This window comes from Octopus sinensis, linkage group LG1 (genome assembly GCF_006345805.1).
Source record: "Octopus sinensis linkage group LG1, ASM634580v1, whole genome shotgun sequence".
Taxonomy (NCBI): Eukaryota; Metazoa; Mollusca; class Cephalopoda; order Octopoda; family Octopodidae; genus Octopus; species Octopus sinensis.
In genome coordinates, this window is record NC_042997.1 from 101,294,196 (window position 1) to 101,302,447 (window position 8,252).

Here is an 8,252-nt window from a genome sequence, read left to right on the forward strand (position 1 = left end):
TAGTGACTTCAGTTATTTCATTGAATGCTTTACGTGATAAAGCAGGCAGGATGTTGCCCTCATATTTTGTAGGGAACAGCATATCAGCAAAAATAGTTAACATATTGAAAGGTATCTAATTTGATGGTGTGAGATTACATATAATTTGCATGACTAATATGGTTGCCGGATGATAGGCCTTAACATCGACGGCCAGCAGATATTATATAGTACTGATTGTGTGTGAGCCAGCTTGGACTATGGTATTTTCAGTTTATCAGTGGCCAATGGTTGAAGTGCATTACCAAGGCGTATATTTGGCGATAGCAATAGTATAGGTAAGTTTTCCTATACTGCCACCAAATACGCCATACACATGAAGTTAGATATTACGTGAAGGAGGGCATGTATTGCATGAATCTTCATTTAAAGTCATTGTATGCCATGCCATTCCGTCCCTGTGTATTGTCTCGCGATATCGTCGGATGGTGTGAGGGTAGCCCTATAGACCACAGTCTTTGTGAGTGGAGTTTGTAGAATTTTAGCAATTACAGATTGGAGTATGGGATGAAAACAGGGTTTCCCTCGTTTACCAGACTTCATCTACAAGGTATTGAAGTACCTGAAGGTAGTCACATTATAAGATCACACCTAGAGACACGTGACTAGAGCGATTCTCTAAACATACTGTTATGCCAGCACTGAAGAAGTGGCCAAGTTTATTGCGTTGCATGCATTTTATGAAAAATTACTGTTATGTAAATATTGTTGATCAAGGTTGGTCAAAAGGATCTACTAGCAGGTATTCAGAGAACTTATTGCTGAGTAAATATTATAGTTTGGATGTTACCAATGTTGTGTACGGGTGTTGGTATGCTTACTGGCATATAACTGAAAGATTTTTGTAAAGGTATTTATTCATATTCATTCGTAATATTATGCTTTACATATGAACAATATTTAGATTTTGATATGTTGAAGAGCAGCATCAAAATATCATATTTCTCTTTTTTAAAGCCATTGAATATCGTATAGCAGTTTCAACCATGGAACACATTATGACGATATTATCAATTCCATTAACCGAGAGATTTTAGACATATTGGAACACAGTTGAGCAATTCATTTTATTTTGGGATCTGTAGGAATGAATGTGCTGTATATGCCTTTTGAATATGTCCCCGTTAGCTCTACAGATTTAAAAAAATTCCATGAGGATGTTATTAAATTCTATACTCTAGCGCCTACGTGAGGCAGAACGAAGTCTAGTTGAAATTAAACTGTAGTGATTTGCTTTTGATGGGATATTTTTGTTACGATGTTTGCTAAACAACTGTAGCATACTTTTACTGTATTCTTGTTATATAGTTTATATAGATGGTAGGGATGCGGATTTTTGTCGTTTATTGGAAACTTTCAGCGTTATTAAATGTGCTAAAAGTGGGGAACATTAAAAAGATCATCCGTCTTTTCTTAGTTCTATTACTTTGTTCCGTACATCTAATTTTTGACACTACTACTTTTCAATTGGTCGTTATAACTGATTAAATATATTCCTGCTGAAGGATAGATTCAATACACTTCTGATGTTACATACTAAAACATTTCTTTAAAAGGAGGCTTATAATTGATATTCTTCATTTAGTTTTCCGTGCTTATCTGTTTTCATGTTTAAGAAGTTATCAAAACAAATTGATGATTCTTAAGGAAGTGCTGTCAGTGATTTTTAATCTAACTTCATTAAATATACCATTTAATACACTGGGGAAATTTTCCTACGTTGGGGGCCATTCATACAATGCATAAGAGCGTGGGGCTGTCCATTTGTTGTCTCTAACCAATACTATACTGGAAAAGTTGATTCTTTCTTTAATCTGTTAAAATTGTACGAAAGTTAAGTTAGCACTTTTGATACCTTTAAAATATCTAAAGAAGCTATATATGTGGCTTTATTTTTTTAACCATGTGTCGTTATAAAATAAGATGAACTGCTTAGTGTTCCTTACAACATTGGTATCTATCTCATGAATAGGTACAAATATTTTGGCAAATTACAAAGCTTTCTGGAGACAGATTCTTGAAACTGATGGGTAAGGTTCTACTAAATCAAAATGGATGAATCCAGAGTGTGCTTTATTTCTCATATTATTAAACCACCTAATGACTGTTCTGCTGCTGTTCATTGCTGCAATTTTGCGACATTTTCCTCTTTAAGATTATAGAATCGATAATGTGTTTGCTAACGATACTCAGTTTATTTTTGGCGGAAATTATAAGGCCACGTTTGACGCTGCATAGTAAAAAAAGTTACTTTGGTGGTTTTCCAATGTAATTTAGGGCTTGCTCAAGACCAGGCGTTGCACAAATGATCCGTTTATAATTATGATGTAAGTGATTTTACCTCTTTATTATCTTATCTGTATAAGGATATGTCATTTTATAAATCATTGGAATGTTGTTTAACAAGAGATTGACAAGTGCGTTGCTCTATTTCCTCTCTCTCACTTTCTCGCTCTTTCTCTCTTCCCCCCCTCTCTAAGATAGGGAGAAAGAAACTGAAATTCCATTTTCACTTACAAATATATATATATATATATATATTATATATATATATATATATATATATATATATATATATATATATATATATATACATATATATTCTTTTGCTCTTTTACAGGAGTGAGTCATTTGACTGTGAGCATGCTGGAGCACCACCCCCTAAAGAGTTTTCGTCGAAGAAATCGACACCAAAACTTATTCTTTGTAAGCCTAGTACTTATTCTGTCTGTGCCATTTGCTGAACCGCTACGTAACGGGAACATAAACACACCAACATCGGTTGTCAAGCAATGGTGGTGGGGAAAAACAAAAGTACATGAAAGTAGGAACTATTTGTACTTTGTGTATCGTTAATGGATATTTGGGACCAATATATTTTTATTGATATATGTAGAGACTATTAAATCTTACTAAAAACTGCCAAACTTTCGTTATTTACGAAGTGTGTTGGTTTTAGCTCCGTACTTTTTTATGAATAGATGGTGGGAATATATATATATATATATATTCGCACACAAATAGACACACACATATATAGGGGTATTTAATGTATAATGTCACAGACTATATGTCTGAAAGTACACTGTGGACAAAGATAAAAGGTTTAATTATACGATTTGTTTATCTAAGAAATTAGCAGAATCGCCAATATCAGGACGCGCAAGTTTTCGGGGGAAAGGCTGACTAAATAAAATGTCAATTATCATTAGCATTTTCTCATCTTATTGGGATAATAAGATCGTTATATTTGGCAATAAAAGAAGAGTAGAAGCGTACTTTATTTTCTCAGCCAAAGGTTTACTATTTAAGTTACCAAATAATCAAGGTTCAAAATGGATTATGCTTGTGCTTAAACGCGAACCATTCTCTTTGATGGTAGGGATACTGTAATCTAAATATTATATATTGAGTTGAACTTGCAACGCATTCAGCAAATTACCTTCCATGACCACCTCAGAAGAATTTGTTTCAAAATGTAACTCTTGCAAGTTGACTTCTCAAAATGTAACAGCACTTCGTTCAATAGAAACTCTCAGCATTTCAGTAAGAGAACTTATTTTCAAAATGGGATATGTTGCAATGACTCATGCAATATTAATTAATATCCCCAACCACCAGATATGAAATGTATCTGGAAACGGCATTTAAACTGAGAATATCACCGTGTCTGCTTTCCGAAAATTAAATTTAAGCGTGTTACAATTTTTTCCTGTTTTTCTCTTTTTTATTTGTGCTCAGCTATTTATTCAATAACTTAGGTCCAACAGAACGATCGGATTAGACGGTGTTCTGATCATTGTGGTCTTCACTGGACCGTCATCTAACTTAAATTCTTCAGTCTCTCTCATGTTAAGATACTTTTAAATTGATTTCTGAAAACATATAAATGTAACCAAAATAAAGGTAACTATCGCATTCAGCACTTCTAAAATGACGAATACAACCATAAAAGATCCTTCCTCTTTGTTTCTTATTGGAATTTCTTTTCTTGTTTGGTGAGTACCTATATTGCTTCGGCCGACTCAGATCTATTGGGGACATTTAACTTAAGCGAATCGACCTTTATTCTGGAAAACTTTAATAGATTTTGTTATTGACGTAAATACTTTTAGTTCATGTAGCATGAATATGGACAAATTTTCTCGCTTATAGGCACTGTCCATCACTAAATTCTTGAAAGCAGAGCTTCCTGCAATGTCAAATCTCGGTGCAGCTATTTTATCACAATCTCAAAGAATAAACCATAACCTAAATTATTCAGTAATACTGAAACACGATTACAATGCATCTTTAGAAACATACCGACATACTTATATTCCCACCATCTATTCATAAAAAAAGTACGGAGCTAAAACCAGCACACTTCGTAAATAACGAAAGTTTGGCAGTTTTTAGTAAGATTTAATAGTCTCTACATATATCAATAAAAATATATTGGTCCCAAATATCCATTAACGATACACAAAGTACAAATAGTTCCTACTTTCGTGTACTGCTCATATATTTAGCGGGTTTTTCAGCCACGCATGAAGGATGCTCTGTGTGGTCAATTAACCTGCTAGAAATAGAATAGAATTCAAGCCTACCTCAAATCAAATCACACTCAAATATTTTTTTTAAAGGAAGGACACATTGGATTATAGAGTATTAGATAATGAAAAATGACGGAATAGTCACAACTGGAACAATATTGACCATAGGCTTATACAAATTTCTTGCGCCTGAGTGTATCTTGTATCTCAGTAAGGCAACCATTCAACCGTGCATTGCATATTATTGTTATGTTTGGGCTGGTGTTTCCTTTGAGTGTCTTAACTTTATTGAATTCAGAATTCAGTTGTTAACTCAGTGGATCTTCTTCTTTCTGTTAGGTTAGACTCCTTCACTCATCGTCGAAATGCATTTTCCTTGTGTTTTTTCTATACTGGCCTAGTACTCTTTGTCAAGATCTTTAAAACTGTCAGCAGCTTCTTTTCCCAGGCGCATCGATCCTCTGTTGAGTTTCCTGTTAGTCACAAGTCTTTTTATTCTTAAAGCTTTTCCCCTCAAACTACCGCTCTCTGGAACTCGCAGCCATCATCTTGTTTTTTTTTTCTCCGGTCGACGATATTCATTTCCATTGTTTTTTTTGTTTTTTTGTAGTCCCTTACGTTACAGTGGCCCCAAGCATTGTCCCTCTTACTTGAATGTAAACAACAACATCGTGGCTGTGGCAAAGTTGGCATGACAGGCATGTTTTCATTTACCAGCATCTCAACAGTCTTTAGCTGCTGTCTATTGAGATATACTCTTCTACCTAATTCATGGATTGTCATCTCTGTTCTGAATCTTTTGAGTGCACATCACCCAACCAAAGCCACCGCAATTCACCCTTCTCTGCTTTTCATATTTCTTCAGAATTTCTCACCTCAGGATCCTTTTTAATCATTTTTACTTACACCTTTATTAGAATCGTATTTTCTCTGCAATCCCGAATATGCAGAGTAATCTACATGGGCAGGCATTAACCGCATTAACCTTATCCAGCTCTCATTGCTATTTATACATTGCAGGACTTAACAACTTCAGAAAAGGATTATGGATAATGGCTCATTCTTCTAAAGCTAATGGAAAAATTTAGTGAGTGTGCATGTGCATGCGTATACATGTGTACGTGCATGTGTGTGTGCGTGTGCGCTCGTGTGTACACATATGTATATTCTTCTGGAATCGTTAAAAATTTTTTTTCACGAATAGAAAAAGGAATACATTCCAACCCAGAAACTCTGCGTGTTTGTGTGTGTACAGAAGTACGTATGCCCTTATGTAACATGTGTATATGCATGTATTCGTATAAATTTGTGTAAAATTGTGTGTGCATGTATGTCTGTGTGCATGTATGTCTGTGTGCGAGTATATGCGTGTTTCAGTGTGTGTGAGTGTGTGTATGCGTGTGTGTATGTGTGTGTGTGTGTGTGTGTGGTGTGTGTGTGTGTGTGTGTGCGCGTGAGAGAGAGAGAGAGAGAAGTGGAGTAAGGGAGGAAGAGAGCGAACCACTATTAGCAAATAGTCGTAATTGCTCGAGATTATAAGGCGGCGAGCTGGCAGAAACGTTAGCACGCCGGGCGAAATGCTTAGTGTTATATAGTGTTATATCGTCTGCCGCTACGTTATGAGTTGTCGACTTTGCCTTTCATCCTTTCGGGTTCGATTAAATAAGTACCAGCTACACTCTGGTGTCGATATAATCGACTTAATCCGTTTGTCCTCTGTGTGTAGTCCCTTGTGGGTAGTAAAGAAATAGGTACTTCGTCTGAGTTCAAATTCCGCCGAGGTCGACTTTGCTTTTCATCTTTTCGGGGTCGATTACGCACTGGGGTCGATATAATCGACTTAATCCGTTTGTCTGGCCTTGTTTGTCCCTTCTGTGTTTATCACCTTGTGGGTAGTAAAGGAATAGGTATTTCGTCTGAGTTCAAATTCCGCCGAGGTCAACTTTGCCTTTCATCCTTTCGGGGTCGATTAAATAAGTACCAGTTACGCACTGGGGTCGATGTAATCGACTTAACCGTTTGTCTGTCCTTGTTTGTCCTCTCTGTGTTTATCCCCTTGTGGGCAATAAAGAACTAGGTATTTCGTCTTTCTTTACGTTCTGAGTTCACATTCCGCCGAGATCAACTTAGCCTTTCATCCTTTCCGGATCGATAAAGTACCAGTTGCGTACTGGGGTCGATCTAATAGACTGGCCACCTCTCCCAAACTTTCGGGCCTTGTGCCTAGACTAGAAAGAATTGCTCGAGGTTATGAATATTTTAAATTTACGCAGTGATCATTAAACTTTAATTTTCTAATATACAGTTACCGAAATATGTATACCGTCAAAAGGAAACAAAATATACTAATGCTTTAGTAATAGTTTCAAATTTTGGCACAAAGCCATCACTTTCGGAAGAGGTGGTGGTAAGTCGATTACATCGACCCCAGTATTCAAATGCTACTTATTTTATCAACTCCGAAAGGATGAAAGGCAAAGTGGACCTCGGCGGAATTTGAACTCAGAATGTAGAGACGGACGAGATATCGATAAGCATTATTGCCGGGCGTGCTCACGATTCTGCCAGCTCGCCGCCCTAACTAACGGCTTAATAATAATAATTTCTTTATTTCCCACAGGGGGACAAACATGGAGGGGACAAACAAGGATAGACAAAGGGATTAAGTCGATAACATCGAACCCACTGAGTAACAGGTACTTATTTAATCGATCCCGAGAGATGAAAGGCAAATCGACCTCGGCGGAATTTGAACGTAGCGGCAGCTGAAATGCCTATTTCTTTACTACCCACAAGGGGCTAAACACAGAGAGGACAAACAAAGACAGACAAACGGATTAAGTCAATTATATCGACCCCGGTGCGTAACTGGTACTTATTTAATCGACCCCGACAGGATGAAAGGCAAAGTGGACCTCGGCGGGATTTGAACTCAGAACGTAACAACAGACGAAATACCGCTAAGCATTTCGCCCGGCGCGCTCACGATTCTGTCAGCTCACAGCCCTAAAGCTTCAATAATAATATACTTCACTATAAAAACTCATTTTACTTTCTACTTTTGAATAGTCCGTATAGTTGATCACAAATAAAGAAAAGGAAACCCTGTATCTTGACGCTGAAGTGATTACTTAAAGACAATTATTTGACTCTTTCCTAATAACAAAGTCTACAGAAAATGGCAGTACCTTGAATTAAAACATATATGCTGGGGCCTGATGCTATGTTCACACTGTCTCTATTTGAGCCAGTGGTCCTTACCGTATCTCTTTTCTGGCTCCCATTTTATTGTAATCGCAGCTGCTGCTCTTGGTGCTGTTCTGGCTCCTGCATTTGTTCATGATTTTGCCGTTGTTCCTGCTACAGTTGCTATTTTTGCTAATGGTAGTTATAGTTCTGTTTTAGCATTGCGTCATTTGAGAGGAAATAACGAAAATAAGCAGCAATTTCATACACATAAAGGTTTCTGATAGAGGCATAAGGCCAGTAATTTTGAGGGGTAAGTCGATATAATTGATCCTAATACTGGGCTGGTTCTTTATTTCATCGATACTTGACGGATGAAAGGCCAAATTTAGCGGGATTTGAACTCAGAATGTGAAGAGTGAGAAACTTCATACACATTATACTCTAAGAAATTGATTAGCAAACTTATGAATCTTTTGTTTTACTTGCTTC